Source organism: Dama dama, chromosome 14 (assembly GCF_033118175.1).
Source record: "Dama dama isolate Ldn47 chromosome 14, ASM3311817v1, whole genome shotgun sequence".
NCBI lineage: Eukaryota > Metazoa > Chordata > Mammalia > Artiodactyla > Cervidae > Dama > Dama dama.
The window spans coordinates 51,680,297-51,696,664 of NC_083694.1; the positions used below are offsets into that span (position 1 = coordinate 51,680,297).

General features: G+C 41.3%; 1 protein-coding gene across 1 annotated transcript in view; it reads right to left on the bottom strand.

Moving 5' to 3' along the window:
* AADACL3 (arylacetamide deacetylase like 3) overlaps positions 1 to 16,368 on the bottom strand; it is a 127,372-nt gene that overhangs the window by 36,817 nt on the left and 74,187 nt on the right. Inside the window, exon 5 of the mRNA XM_061160717.1 lies at positions 6,972 to 7,208. The gene's annotated coding sequence lies outside the window, so the exon portion shown is untranslated. The remainder of the gene's footprint in view (positions 1 to 6,971; positions 7,209 to 16,368) is intronic.

A 16,368-nucleotide genomic window follows, 5' to 3' on the forward strand; every position in this document is an offset into this window, starting at 1 on the left:
ATAACATGATATCTATTCAAAATGGCTACAATTTATAAGGCTGAAAATAATAAGTATAGGTAAGTATGTAGAGCAACTATAAATCTCATATACTCTGGTAGATGTATAAGTTGGTACAATCACTTTGGAAAACTATTTGATAATACCCACTAAAGATATTAGAATAGCAATGAGAGATAAGAAAGCCTTCCTCAGTGATAATGCAAAGAAATAGAGGAAAATAATGGAATGGGAAAGAGGTGGCAAGAATACACAGAAGAACTGTACAAAAAAGATCTTCATGACCCAGATAATCACGATGGTGTGATCACTCACCTAGAGCCAGACATCCTGGAATGTGAGGTCAAGTGGGCCTTAGGAAACATCACTACAAACAAAGCTAGTGGAGGTGATGGAATTCCAGTTGACTATTTCAAATCCTAAAAGATGATGCTGTGAAAATGCTGTACTCAATATGCCAGCAAATTTGGAAAACTCAGCAGTGGCCACAAGACTGGAAAAGGTCAGTTTTCATTCCAATCCCTAAGAAAGGCAATGCCAAAGAATGCTCAAACTACCGCACAATTGCACTCATCTTACATGCTAGTAAAGTAATGCTCAAAATTCTCCAAGCCAGGCTTCAGCAATACGTGAACCGTGAACTTCCAGATGTTCAAGCTGGTTTTAGAAAAGGCAGAGGAACCAGAGATCAAGTTGCCAACATCTACTGGATCATCGAAAAACCAAGAGAGTTCCAGAAAAACACCTATTTCTGCTTTACTGACTATGCCAAAGCCTTTGACAATGTGGATCACAATAAACTGTGGAAAATTCTGAAAGAGATGGGAATACCAGACCACCTGACCTGCCTCTTGAGAAACCTGTATGCAGGTCAGGAAGCAACTCTTAGAACTGGACATGGAACAACAGACTGGTTCCAAATAGGAAAGGGAGTACATCAAGGCTGTATATTGTCACCCTGCTTATTAACTTCTATGCAGAGTACATCATGAGAAATGTGGGCTGGAAGAAGCACAAGCTGGAATCAAGATTGCCGGGAGAAATATCAATAACCTCAGATATGCAGATGACACCACCCTTATGACAGAAAGTGAAGAAGAACTAAAGAGCCTCTTGATGAAAGTGAAAGAGGAGAGTGAAAAAGTTGGCTTAAAGCTCAACATTCAGAAAACTAAGATCATGGCAACCAGTCCCCTCACTTTATGGCAAATAGATGGGGAAAGAGCGGAAACAGTGGCTGACTTTATTTTGGGCTCCAAAATCACTGCAGATGGTGATTGCAACCATGAAATTAAAAGACACTTACTCCTCGGAAGGAAAATTATGACCATCCTAGACAGCATATTAGAAAGCAGAGACATTACTTTGCCGACAAAGGTCCATCTAGTCAAGGCTATGGTTTTTTCAGTAGTCATGTATGGATGTGAGAGTTGGACTATAAAGAAAGCTGAGCACTGAAGAATTAATGCTTTTGAACTGTGGTGTTGGAGAAGATTCTTGAGAGTCCCTTGGACTGCAAGGAGATCCAACCAGTCCATCCTAAAGGAGATCAGTCCTGGGTGTTCATTGGAAGGACTGATGTTGAAGCTGAAACTCCAATACTTTGGCCACCTGATGCAAAGAGCTGACTCTTTTTAAATGACCCTGATGCTGGAAAAGATTGAGGGCAGGAGGAGAAGGGGATGACAGAGGATGAGATGGTTGGATGGCATCACCAACTCAATGGACATGAGTTTGGGTAGAATCTGAGAGTTGGAGATGGACAGGGAGGCCTGGTGTGCTGCAGTCCATGGGGTTGCAAAGAGTCGGACATGACTGAGTGACTGAACTGAACTAAAGATATGCATTTTTTCCATGACCTAGAAATTCTACTCTTGATACATACTGAAAGAAATGAATGCTTATCTCCACTAAGATACATACAGTAAAGTACAGAGCAATATCATTTAATAGACCCAAACCAGAAACAACCCAAATGTCAACCAGTGGATAAACGGATAAATTGGATAAATACACTGAGGTATGATTCATCTAATGGAATACCACACAGGTGTGAAAAAGAATGAATACTCTGTAAAAAAAAAAAAAAAAAAAAAAAAACAAGAAGGATGAATTTCACAGACGTAATCTTGATTAAAGAAGCCAGACACCAGAGATCATATACTCTATGATTCCATGTAAATAGAGTTCACAAAAGGTAAAACTCTATCTGTGGTAATGTAAGTCAGAATAGTGATTATCTGGATGGCATACTGACAGAGTGCCTGTAAGGAAGCATCCTGGGCTGCTGGAAACATTCTACAACTCCATCTTGGTGATGGTTCCATGGATGTATAAATGTATACAGTTCATTGAGCTGTACACTGAAGACTGACACGCTCACAGCATGTAACCTATAGTTCAGTTATTAAAGAAGTACCAGGCTTAGATCACATACCCACCCCTGGATCAATCGCTGTGGCCACGGAGCACAACGACAGTCTTGGACCTGGTTCGTATGGTTCAGCCCTTCGGCTGGGGATGGACTCCACCGAGACAAAGAATGGACAGACGAGAAAATCTGGACCTGTTTCTGGAAGACAAGGAAATGGATGCTCTGAAGGAGACGAGCAACTAATTCCCAATGGTGAGGATGAAGGTGGCCCTCACCATGAGCAAGTAGACTGGGAAAACCTAGTCTTCAAAGACAGAGAGAGAGAGAGAGAAATAGTACAGGGAGACACACCCAGAGTAACCTGGCTCCTGACTTTCTAATTCCTGGTTCTCGGCCCTATGAGTGGAGCTGCTCTCCCTATTTTGGGGGTCTGTAAGATTCTCCTGTGTCTGTGGGGAACTTCTCGTTCTTTTTGGCCATCTGGCACTCTGAACCTTCTTTTATTGTTTGGGGAAGTTCCCTACATTATGAATCTTGGTGGGAGGCAGAGCCACCCCCCACTGTCAATGATGAAAATGCCAAATGCTCACATTGCCAGCCTTCCTTGATGTCAGAATGCAGTTGGGTGATACAAGCCAAAGGAGAGCACTGCTCCTGAACTGCAGGGCCCAGAGGCACATCCATTCCAGAAGACAGGCCACCAGTGCTCATGCAGTCCAGCCCAGTGCCCGGGGTGTTGGAGGAGTGAGTGGTAGTGGCCCATGCCGAGCAGTATAAGCCTGTGGTCCTCACACCACTCTACCCTTGCCTGGTGAGGCCTCACACCTAGGTCTCCAGCCTTCCTGAAAATCTTATACTTGATTCAGCATCCTTTCAATAGCTCTTTTGTGGCCTTGATCAACCAGAATTACTGTGTGCTGCTTAAAACCAGGAACCCTAATTGATAACAGTTAGTTCCAAAAAATTCCCCTTTTACTTTATACTAGTTTTGGAAGGTTCTATTACTTACAATGTGGAGAAAACAAGCCTGAATCCACAGAAGTGATTCTACCATATGAATTATCCAGGCCACCAGGAAGATGTTTGGTGGCAAACAGGCCCTTTACCAGCCCACAGATCACATGACAAAAGGGAAGGGATGGAGCTAATAGATGCAGATGACTGTTAGGGCTTCCTCTTGCATTATGTTCCGTTCCCATAATAGACCCAACAGATGGTATTGTATCCTTGTACTAGGATTGCCATAATATACCAGATATGGGATGGCTGAGATGACAGGAATTTAAGGTGCTGGACAATTCAGCTTCTAGTGAAGTCTCTCTTCCTGGCTTGTAGCCAGCTACCTTCCCTCTGTGTCCTCATAAGGTTTTTTTCTCTGTTGCATGCATGGATAGAGAGACAGAGACACACAGATAAAGAAGCAGAGAACAGAGGTCTCTGATATCTCTTCTTCTTGTAAGAACCTCAGTCCTGTTGGATTATGATAGGTTAACCCTATGACCTCATTTAACCTTATTACCTCCTTAGAGGCCCTATTTCCAAACAAAGTCACACACTGGTGCTGAGGGTTCCAATATATGAATTTTGGGAGACACAATTCAGTCTATTACAGGTATTGTCCCAACACTGAAGAAGAGAAACATGAGGTTAAAATCCTTGTCCAAGGTCTGAATGAAGCCTTTGCACCTCCCAGCCTCCTTTGTGATGGTGGTGGTTTCGTCGCTAGGTTGTGATTCTTAATATCCCATGGACCATAGCCTGCCAGGCTCCTCTGTCCATGGTATTCTCCAGGCATGAATACTGAAATGGGTTGCCATTTCCTTCTCCAGGAGATCTTCCCAACTCAGGAATCAAACCCGGGTCTCCTGCCTTGCAGGCAGATTCTTCACCAACTGAGCTACAATGAAGCTCACTTATGGCTTATCAAATCCTAGAAACACAAGCTTGCAAAGCACCAGATGAAGAGTATGTGGTTGGCACAGAGCAGTAAGAAACGAACAAACATGGGATAACCTCAGTGTGCCTGTCCAGTCTTCAGCGCTGAAGTCAGTGACTGGAATTGCCCAAACTCACCCACTGGCGCCTCTCCAAGCTCCAGCTGTGTCCATGGCTGGCATACTGTTTTTCCCTGAATCTCATCATTCTGGGTCCAATGTTCAGGGCTCTACTCTCACACTACTTTGTGAATGCTGACAAAAACTCTCTCTTTGACAGAACAGCCAGGTTCCTTCAGAGCCACTGTACCAAGCCTCCTTCAGCCTGCTGAGTCCAGTTTTAGCAAAGAATCCACTAAGTCAGTCAATCAAGATTTTCTTTTCTTTTTTAGTAGTGCTTGATAACTTATTGAAAAGAATGTAAATGCTTTTTCCAGGTAGAATGAAGGAGCTGGGCAGAGTGCATGTTTTTGTTTGTTCTCTTCTCAGTAGACTTTTTCCAAATGTGCACATCTGCAGGCCTGCTGAAATTTTGAAAGACGAGTGACTTATGTAAAACTGGTGCGTAGGAGAGAATAGATGTCACTGTCGTGATTTGGCTGCGAGGTACACGTACCCACAGCAGTCTGATTGGGGCAGGTAGAGAACACCCCAGGCTGTAGGAGTGGCCCCTTTGGGGGTTGGTGTGCTGCTCAAATCTACATCCAGCAGGTGAAGCCAACGCAGGCATCTTTTGGGTTCATCCTTATCTCCAAAAGCAGTGGGAGGTCGCTGTATAAGTGGGCAGTAGTGGGTAAGTGGCAGCTGGGTAAGTGGGCGGTAGTGGGTAAGTAGCAGCATAGTTCTCTGGGCAGACAGAGGGCCAGGCCATCGGGTGGGTGGCAGCAGCAGGGCTGAGGGTGGTCTGACCAGTTTGTGACAGGGGCCCGGCCTGCAGCTTGAGCTCTGGACACAGATTTGCAGGAGAGGGGTTCTGGGGCAGTAGTGTGCTGCAGAGCAAGGCGCCAGCCCCTGGTGGCAGGTAACTGAACTGCTATTTTGTGGAACAAACAAAAGCATTGTAAAGGGATGGGAGGGAACCTGAGGGCGGGAAGAGGAGACTTCCAAAGGGACCGTGGCAGGAGGGGGCAGCGTGCAAGAACCTGCCCCGCCAGGGCCTGGAGGTCTCCAGGCCTAGCAACCAACAACCTTCATTGTCATCAAAATACTGTGTCATTTCATCCAGGGCATTACGACTGCTATTTTTAAAATACACGTATTCCTGATGGAAGGTGAGTATCCTCAGCATGCAGTTTCTGAAACCTCTGTAATTGTCATAACACTGAGACTGCAAACAGACAAGAGCAAACACTGAGGCTGTGTTATTATCTCTATTTTACAGACAGAGCAAGATAGTTTCTTGGGTCAGCATTTGCCAAATTGTGATCCATGAGATGGTAATGATAGTGCTGAGCAATGAGGGGCAGAGGATTAAAAAAACATTTCTGTAGCCAAACATTTGAAAAATAATGCTAGAGAGTCTCATGTTCATGAGCATGGACTTAGGGGTCACAGAGACCTAGATTTGAGGCCAGGTTCTGCCGACTATTAGCCAGGGAGCTTGAGCAAATAGTAGACTTGACTGCCTCATCTGTAAATGGAAATAATAAAACACCAACTACATAAGGTTGCTGTGAAGCAAAGCTGGTGCAAATAAAATCCTCAATAAACGTGAGCTGTTACTAGCTTTGCAGCAGGTTAAATACTGTTAACACCTTAAACCTGGTCTTATAGTTCTAACAAGGAGATGGATTTTGTTTAAGAAAACACCTTGATAAACCACTTGGAGGAATGGGCAGAGATGAGACTGAAGTTATAAGACAGCAATAGCTAAGACCAAAACCTGGAAAATGAGGTTGGAAAAAACCAGGGTCCCATAGTGGGTGGGTCCCCAGTAAGGGGTCAACTGATTTCTCACTCAGGCTGGCATCATGGCATAGAGCTTAGGGCCACAGGGGCAAGACCTCCCCCCTCCCCACCCAGCTAGAGTCTTCACCTCCCTCTTTTGGGCACTACTCCACCCCTTTACACACACACACTCACACATACACAACTCCTACTTAGGAAGAAAGCCACATGCTCTAATTGAGTAGAGATTCTACTAACCTATTTTACTGTCTTCCTCTTCACTCCCTGAACTTTCTCTAAAGAAGCCTGTTTCTGTAATGTTTTTTTGCAATGAAAGGTAATACCTTAGTAACTAGATATAAAAGCAAAACACTTCTTTAAAAAATATTAAAGACTCTGCTCAGTCAGTACAAGCTCCAGAAAGTGTTTCCTGACCACCCTCAAGTTAGATACCCCTCTCCTGAGCTTCCAGAACACCCCTCTATACCAATTCTACCAGCTGAAATTATCCAAGTGTTTGTCTCATTTGCCTTAACCAGGTATCAAACTTCAGGCACGCAGGGGCCCTGACTTCCTCCTCGAGGTATTCCCAGCAGCTCATCCCACAGCTGACAGGCAATAGTTTGGCACTACGGATCTACAACTGAATCTGGACATCTCGCAAGGAGAAGGGCCCTTGACAAGAGATAGATAGGGTCTGAAACGCTATCCACCTCCTCCCTGCAGTAAGGATGCTCAGACAGTGCACCTTCCAAGGCCCAGAGCAGTGTTCTTACTTATTACATCCTGGAGATACCCTGGTTGTGGGCATTTGGAGTGACGTCCAGTATGCAAATACTCAGGGCCTGGTCCTGGTGAGCAGCAGTGACGATGCCTTGTGTGAAAGTTCCACAGGCAGCAGAGGGATCTTTCATTAGTCATTTCAATGCACACAGCTGTTAGGAGTCTGGCAAAGTTTTATTTGGCTAGGGGGAGTACATTTTCCACTTGTGGGCGTCTTGAAAACTTTCACACTAAAAAAGAAAAAAAAAAAAAAAAGAGTTGAGAAAGTCATCATAGTCCAAAATGGGAAGCCAGAAATTGAGGGTAGAGAGGCTAGGGCAGCAAATATAACAGAAAGAGGCCTGAACATAAACCAAAGACCCAAGTTCCCAGGCAGCCCTGCCACTTCCAGGTGTTCCATGGGCAAGTCAGCCCCTGCTCTCAGGATCCTCCCATGTGAAGAGAGATACCAATGCCTCCCTAGGAGATGGGGAAGATGAGTGGGTGTGAAAGCCTGAGCCGACTGCCAGGCAGTATTCAAAGACAGGCATTATTTCCAGCTACAGAGGCAGAAGACAGAGAGTTCATAGAAAAGAGAGGAGGATGAATGCTGGGGAAGAGACACGGACTGACCCAGCTTCCACACCTTGCTGCATGCATGCGGGCTAAGTCGCTTCAGTCGTGTCTGACTCTCTGCGACCCTATGGACTGTAGCCCACCAGGCTCCTCTGTCCATGGGATTCTCTAGGCAAGAATATTGGAGTGGGTTGCCATGCCCGCTTCCAGGGGATCTTCCCGACCCAGGGATCAAACCCACGTCCCTTATGTCTCCTGCATTGGCAGGTGGGTTCTTTACCACCAGCGCCACCTGGGAAGTCCGCAACTGTCTTCAGTGCCTGCAAAAGATCCACGGGGAAAGGAAGAGCGGACAAGAGAAAACAGCTCCAGGCCAGAGTCGGGTCAGGTGGGCCAGGAGCGGACTCCCCTCATGTCTCTGCTATAACGGACTGAAGGATTTTTTAAGATTTTTTTTTTAAATAATGTTACCCTGGCCTCAATCCTCCTCTGATGTTAACCTCAGTTTGCTCATGTTTAAACTTAAACCTCAGTTTAAGAGATGAAAAGCTGGATCCAAACACAACTCAGTTGGCCTGTTCTTTGGCAGCATCCCTATGCTTCCTTTCCCACTGGTTCTTCCCTCCTGACACACCTGTGACATGTGTTTACTGAATGAGCTGCATGCAACAGAAGGCAAGTAAAAAGCCCTTGTTTTTCCCTTGGTCCTTTCAGCCCCACCACCTGGATATGTGTTTTCCCTGCCGTTTGGATGAAAGCTGAACAATACCATGGATTTTCTAACCACTCTTAGGCATGAAACAAAGAGATCCTTTGTCTTGCCTTTAAAAGACCAGCCCAAAGTAACAATAGCACCCTACTCAATACAAAGCTTTCCCCTCCAGTTTGTCTCTTCACTCTTGGAAACCCACTGTACAGAGGAGGAGGGCGTGGACGTCACTATCTCCCCTGTTTTGCCTTTTCACCTCCCCTAGTGAGCCGCTAATTCTCAACCTGAAGTGTTGGGAGAGAGGGACCTGGGGGTAAAGACACAGTTGTTCACGGCTCTTAGCGTCACCAAGTTCAAACACTTGACTTTCTTCTAGGGCTGCTCTTAGACATGTTGCAGTAAGATGATATGGCCATCAGGTGGCAGTAAAGGTCTTTTCTCCTTGTCAGAAGAGCCTATTATCAGGGTTAATATGACTACACAATTTCCCTAAGATGCTAAATTTCCTTCAGAAAGTTAAATATGCCTTCCCTCTGTTTAAAAATGAAGCAAACAAAAAAAAAAATACATGACACTACAAACATCAATCTGACTAGCATACATATATATTTTTAATGATGCTAATAAACATTCAAAAGTTCAGTCAGACTCCTGAAACTTTTTTTAGGCTCACTGTAAATGTCCTTGTAAAATCTAGTTTTAGCAAGAATGCTAATAAATCAGTTTAACCAGAAACCCCACCCTCAACATCTGATCACCATCAATATCTGATCAGGTTCCTCATCCTCCAGCATTCTGAGGTAATGTCTGATCACCCTGGCTGTCTTTAGCAAGATTCCTGTTGGTTGATTTAAACATATCCCTCTTTAACCCTGGTGTTCCTCTTAGTAATTTTCCATACACTGACCTCCATCTGCTTCTTGTCTGTAGATACCACTTGCCCATATTGCAGTGGTCCCTGTACCTATTACAACTGAATAAAGTTGTATTCTGTATAAAACTTAGTATACTGAATATTTAAAGTCCTGAATAAAGTCTGTCTTAGTAGGGAACAAACTTTCAAAGAGAAATCCCCAAAATAATTAAATAAAGATATAATTTATCAATTCTCCCCCTCTCCCAGTTAATACCATGTGATTCTAAATCTTGTTCCCAGATTTCACTTATAATTTACCTTCCCCTAAATTACATTCAGGGACTTTCACCAAGGGCTCCCTGTAAGGCATACTGCCATTTAAAGGACTTCGTGGGTGCTGGGGTCCCTTGCTCAGTTGTGGCTCTGCTGAGGGGGAAATATTTAAGTACCTCATGCTGAAAGCAGTGTGCTCAGAACATGAAATAAAACTAAAGATATAAGATGCACTGAGACTTTGCTGCTGTGGGCTGGAGGGTTCAGAGAAGGTTTTCATGTAGGAGCTGAACTGACAGCAGGATCTTGAAAGAGTTCCAGTACAAGATGGGACACAGAATGCACCTGAACACACCTCCTCTCATGGACACATCAAACCTGTAGAGACACATGAGGCAACTCCCTCTGAAAGAAAACCAGAAATCAGCAGAGAGACTACTACATATTGGGTGAATAACAAAATACCCACATATAAAAGGAGTTCAACATATCGTCAACTACTGCAAGTCACGGAGACCAAAGAAAACAGCTTGGACAACATCACAAAGGTTTGAGAAACAACCCACAGCTCGGACCAAGCTGAATGATAAGTTCATCCCCTACACAAGACCTGGGGTAGGGCAGTTGTTTTAGCTGATGCACAGACATCAATACATCAAGGAAAATGAAGAAAACAAGATTATGTCCCACATAAAAGAACAAGTCAAAACTTCAGAAACAGATCTTAATGAAATGGAGATAAGTGATTTACTGGATAGAAAGTTCAAAACGAGGGCCACTGAGGCCAAGAGAACAGTGCATAAACCAAATGAGATTTCAACAAAGAGAATATATTTGAAGGTACCAACAAATCACAGAGCTGAAAAATACAATAATTGAACTGAAGTATTCAATAGAGGGATTCAACATCAGACCACATCAGGCAGAAGAAAGGATCACCAAACTCAAAAATAAGGCAGTGGCATTCATCCAAACAAGGGAGGAAAATAAGAATGAAAAAGAGTAAAGATAGCTTAATGGGACTTAGGAGATACCATGAAGAAGATCAACTATTCATCACAGAGGTCCCAGAAGTAAAGGGAAAGGGGAAGAAAACATATTTAAAGAAATAATGGCTGAAACTTTCCTAACCTGGGAAAGAAATAAGATCTCCAAATCCAGAAAGCCCAGACAATTCCAAAAAATGTCCAAAGAGACCCACACTAAGACATGTTATAATTTTCAAAAGTTAAAAATAAGAAGAAAATCTTAAAACAGGAAGAGAAAAATAACTTGTTAAGTATATGGGAATTCCCATTAGACTATAAGTGTATTTTTCAGTAGAACCTTTGCAGGCCAGAAGGGAGTGCCACAATATAGTCCAAGTGATGAAAGAAAGAGTTGCTGACCAAGAATATACTACCCAGCAAAGCTGTCTTTCAGAAATGAGTGAGAGATAGTTTCCAGACAAGCAAAATCTAAGTTTTCATCACCACTGGACCAGTCTTACAAGAAATGTTAAAAGGACTTCCTCAGGTTGAAGCAAGAGGATGGTAATTAGTAATAGGAAAACATGAAAGTATAACTAAAGTTAAATATATAGTGAAATTCAAAATACTCTAATGTTGTAAAGGTAATGGATAAATCAATTATAAATCTAGTATAAAGGTTAAAAGACACAAGTAGTAAAAATAACTATAACTATAATAATTTGTTAATGGATACACAAGGTTAAAAAAGTAAATTGTTACACTGAAAACAAAGAAAAATGTGTGAGGGAGAGGCTTTAGTACATGTTCAAAAATAAACTGTTACTAGCCTAAAATAAACTGTTATAGATATGTTTTAGGTAAGCTTCATGGTGCTACAAATTGAAATTCCATAGTACATACACAAAATAGGAATCTAGGCATAGTACTATAGGAAATCATCAAATCATCAAAGGAGGAGACCATCAAAGGAGGAGAGCAAGAGAAGAAGAAAGGAAAAAAGGACTTACAAAGTAACCAGAAAACCACTACAAACTGGCAATTTAAGTCCATAACTATCACTAATCACTTTAAATATAAATAAATAAAGTCTCCAATCAGAATACATAGAGTAGCTATGTGGAAGGAGGGAAAGAGAGCATTTTGCCAAAAGTTTTACTTTCACTTTAGGTCCAAAGGATTCACTAACAAAAGAAACCACTCACACACACACAGACACACACACACACACACACACACATGCACGACAAACAATTTCAATATTTAGTAGAGGACATTTGACTTAATTTCAATATACAGTCATTAAAAGATGAGAACAGGGAGAAGCAAAAGCACATACATCACCAAATTGGGGCAACCTACATCTAGTCTTGAAGAGTGCTGGAAATACAATTGTTAACAGCAATCTGGAGTCCCAGCTGGGAAAAGGTCCCAGACGGTTTGCCCACCCCGCAGGTGAGACTTCAAACTGCAGTTTAGGGGACTCTGCTTATAATCCCAGGCTGTAAATTGTTATTATCATCAGTTTTTTTCCATAAATGCAGCTCTAGTTTTTCTTAACTTTTACAAAGCTGTTTGTTTCACCTTGTAAATCATAGGATTTTCTTACACCCCAGAGGGTTGGCCAGACCCTCAGGGGCTCAAAAATGCCAAGGCCCACTCCCCACTTTCTTATCTAAAGTCTGCCTGACTTGGCTGTGCTTGCAGGCAGGCATAGAATCCAGGCAGTGTCCAAGCAGGTCAGAAGCAGGTCAGAGGTCTGCCTGCCTGCTTTTGAAGCCTGAACAAGACTTCCTCCATTTTAATTTCCATAACAGAGAAAGAGAGAGAGACTCCACTATATGCTGCCTAAAGAGATCCACTTTAGCTTTAAACATACATAAACACAATGAGAGCGAATGGGTGGGAAAAGATACTCTATGCAAATGGACACCAAAGCAAAGCAAGACTAGCATATTACAGCCAACAAAACATACTTTAAGACAAAGCCTAGTAAGAGACAAAGAAGGTTATTATATAATGATAAAGGGATCAATCCAACAAGAGGATATAGCATTTGTAAATACTTATGCACCCAACATAGGAGCAACTAAATATTTAAAGTAAATATTAACAGAACTAAAGGGAGAAACAGATCTCAGAGAATCCAATATGCACTTTCAACAATGAGTAGATTATGCAGACTGAAATCAATATGAAATCATGGGACTTAAAACCACATTAGACAAGGTAGACTTAACAGGCATTTATAGAAAATTCCATTCAACAGCACCAGATTACAAATTCCTTTCAACTGCACATTGATCATTCTCTAGGAAAGATCATATGTTAGTCCAAAAAATAAGTCTTAATAAATTTAAGAAGACTGAAATCAAATCAGGTATCTTTTCTAACTACAATGAAATTAAAAATCAATTACAAGAGGAAAACTGGGAAACTCACAAACATGTGGACATTACACAATATGCTATTGTTTAATAATAATGCCTACATTAAGAAACAAGAAATATCTCAAAAAAAACTAAATGTACACTTCAAGAAACTGGAAAAAGAACAAATTGAGTCCAAAATTAATAGAAAGAATAAACTATAAAAGATAAGAGTGGAAATAAATGAAAGAGACTAAAAAAGACAGTAGAAAAGATCAATTAAACTCAAAGGTAGGTTTTGAGAAGAAAAACAAAATTGACACAGTTTTAGTTAGACTCAACAAGAAAAAGAGAGGGCTTGAATAAATAAAACTATAAATGGAAGAGAAGACATTACAACTCATATTACATAGTACAAATGAGCATAAGTGACTACTATGAACAGCTATTTGCACACAAATTAGACAAATTAGAGAAAATGGATAAATTCCTAAATATATACGACCTACCAAAACTTAATCAAGAAGAAATAGAAAATCTGAACAGATCAATTACTATGAAGGAGGTAAGGAGCTTGAATCAGTAATCAAAAACCTCCTACTAAAAAAAATTCCAGGAAAAGATGGCTTCATGGTGAATTCTAACAAACATTTAAATAAAAATTAATGCCAATCCTTCCCAAATTCTTTCCAAAAAAGGAAGAAGAGGAAACACTTGCAAACTCATTTTACCAGGCCAGTATTAACTTGATCCCAAATCCAGACAAGGATACCACAAGAAAGGAAAATTATAGGCTAATATCCCCAACTAACATAGATGCAAAAATTGTCAACAAAACATTAGTAAATATAATTCAACAGTACACTAAAAGGATCAAACACCATGACCAAGTGGGATTTATTCCAGAGATGCAAGGAAGGTTCAACATTCACAATCAATCAATGTGATACCACCATTAACAAGATGAAGGATAAAAATCATAAGATCATCTCAAACGGTGCAGAAAAAGCATCTGAAAAATTCCACATCCTTTCATGATTAAAAAAAACACCTCTCAACAAATGAGTACATACAACATAAAGGCCATATATCACAAGCCATAACTAACATACTCAATGGGGAAAGCTGAAAGCTTTTTCTCTAAGATCAGGAAAAAGACAAGAATGCCTACTCTTGCCACTTTTTTTAATCTAGCACTGGAAGTTCTAGCCAGAGCAATCAGACAAGAAACAGGATATCCAAATTAGAAAGAAAGAAGTAAAACTGTCACTATTTGCAGATGACATGATATTATATAGAGCAAATCCTAAATACTCCAACAAAAAAATTATGAGAATAATAAATTCAGTGAAGTTTTAGGATGCAACTAAAAATATAGATTAAGTTAATACAGAAAATCAATTGTACTTCTATACACTATTAATAAACTAAAAGGAAGAGCAATTAAGAAAATAATCCCATTAAAACTGCATCAAAAATAATAAAATAACCAAGAAAGTGAAAGATCTCTCATGAAAACTATAAGATACTGATGAAAGAAACTAAAGACACAATTATATGAAAGGTATTCTATGCTTATGGATTGGAGGAAGTAATCAAAATTTCCATGCTGACCAAAGTGATCTACAGATTCAATCCAACCTCTTTCAAAATTGCAATGATATATTTCATAGAATTAGAAAAAGTAATCCGAAGATGTGTAAAACCTCAAACAGTGAAAGCAATCTTGAGAATGAAAAACAAAGCTGAGGCATCAGGCTTCCTGATTTCAAGCTATATCACAAAGCTATAGTAATCGAAACAGTATGGGACTGGCATAAAAACAGACATATGGATCAATGGGACAATAGAGACCCCAGCTACTTTACCTCCTTTAGAAAAACAACAACACCTCATTTTTCTCATGCTGACATTTATGTTTCTGTAATCCTTTCTGTCTCTGGGAAACTGAAATTTAAATACAATAGCCAAACCCAACTTGTGCATCTGGCTTAAGTTACCTGAAACATAATATAGCAATTTAGACCTAAACATAAACATAAAAACTCTAGTGTCACTGCACTATAGGGATACCACATGTTCAACACTTCTTTTCATTTCTGTTTTTTCTAGTCATATCTTTAAGTGCCTAATGCTAACAGATTTACTAAGCTTGTGTGTTACTGCACAATTTGTTGTGCTATGGTGAGACTATAACAGGACAGAACACCAAATGTTAATTAAGGTTAACTTCTAGTGGAAAAGAATCTGTCTGCAATGCAGGAGACCCTGGTTTGATTCCTGGGTCAGGAAGAGCCTCTGCAAAAGGGATAGGCTATCCACTCCAGTACTCTTGGTCTTCCCTTGTGGCTCAGCAGGTAAAGAATCCACCTGCAATGCAGGAGACCTGGGTTCAATCCCTGGGTGGGGGAGATCCCCTGGAGAAGGGAAAGGCTACCCAATCCAGTATTCTGGCCTGGGGAATTCCATGGACTGTATAGTCCATGGAGTCACAAAGAGTCAGACACTACTGAGCGACTACCATTTTCTAGTGGAAACACTTGGCAACAATCAAACATTTAAAGGCATTTATACCCATAAAATGCTTAAAACAGTGCCAGGCAAAGAATAAGTGCTCAGTAGCTGTGAGTTAGTGTCATCATTTTTAATACCTGGGGACAAAATTGATGGTTAGATCAGGAAGTGATTTTATAACTAGTAAGCCATAATGCAGAAAGGGACAGAAGGAATGGTGGTGCCAGAGGCGGGGTGGGGGAAAGGTTAAGATTGAGACAGAATGAAGAAAGTCCACTCATTCATTCAATAGCCATTTAGCAAATTAGTGCTATGTGCCAGTTTTCAAAGGCTGAGGAGTTTGATAAGGGAGGCAGGTCTTTACAGTACAATGTGATAACTGCAATGAAAGAGTGAAGCCCAGTGCATCAGGGACGCACAGACAAAGGGAATCAAAGCCAGTCAAGGAGGTCAAAGAGGGGTCAGGGAAATGTCCTAGAGTGACACCACAGCTGCCTCTTACTGGGGCAGTGAGAGCTGGCCAGGCTAAAGCTGGTAAAAAAGGAACACTAAGCAGACATAGACTTAAAGCAGCAAAATGTGTACAGGGGAAGTGGGAACACTTCAGTTCCCCTCTGCCTTGGGAAACAAGTCAATTATTGAGCAACATGTAGTTACTAGAACTATATACACCCAACCAAGGTCCCCTGAAGAAAGAAGACTTCTCACATCTTTAGCCAACCTGAGCAAGAGGGTGAATACCACAAGATGGAGATTTGGTGACAGGGAGAAAGTTTTGTCTGCTTCACATACTGACCACTGAAGATGTTGTTACATGTTGTATCTTAACTGTATTAATATCACTTGCAACCAAAAGAGACCTAATCAATATATGGTCTTCCACATTAACCCTCATAACCATCCTAACATAGATTTTATTATCCCACCATAAAGATGAGGAAACTGATTCCCACAGACATTAAATGATTTTTCTCAAGATCACGGCCACTAACAGAAAGAACAGGAACTGAATTTCAGTAGTATGCATAATTTTATTTCCCCTTCCATTCCATCTCTTTAATGAAATCACAGCTTCTGAGACCTCGCTTGAATCCTACCTCCTTACAAAGCTTTCTCTGGCCTCTGCTACAGCACACAGCCTTTCAT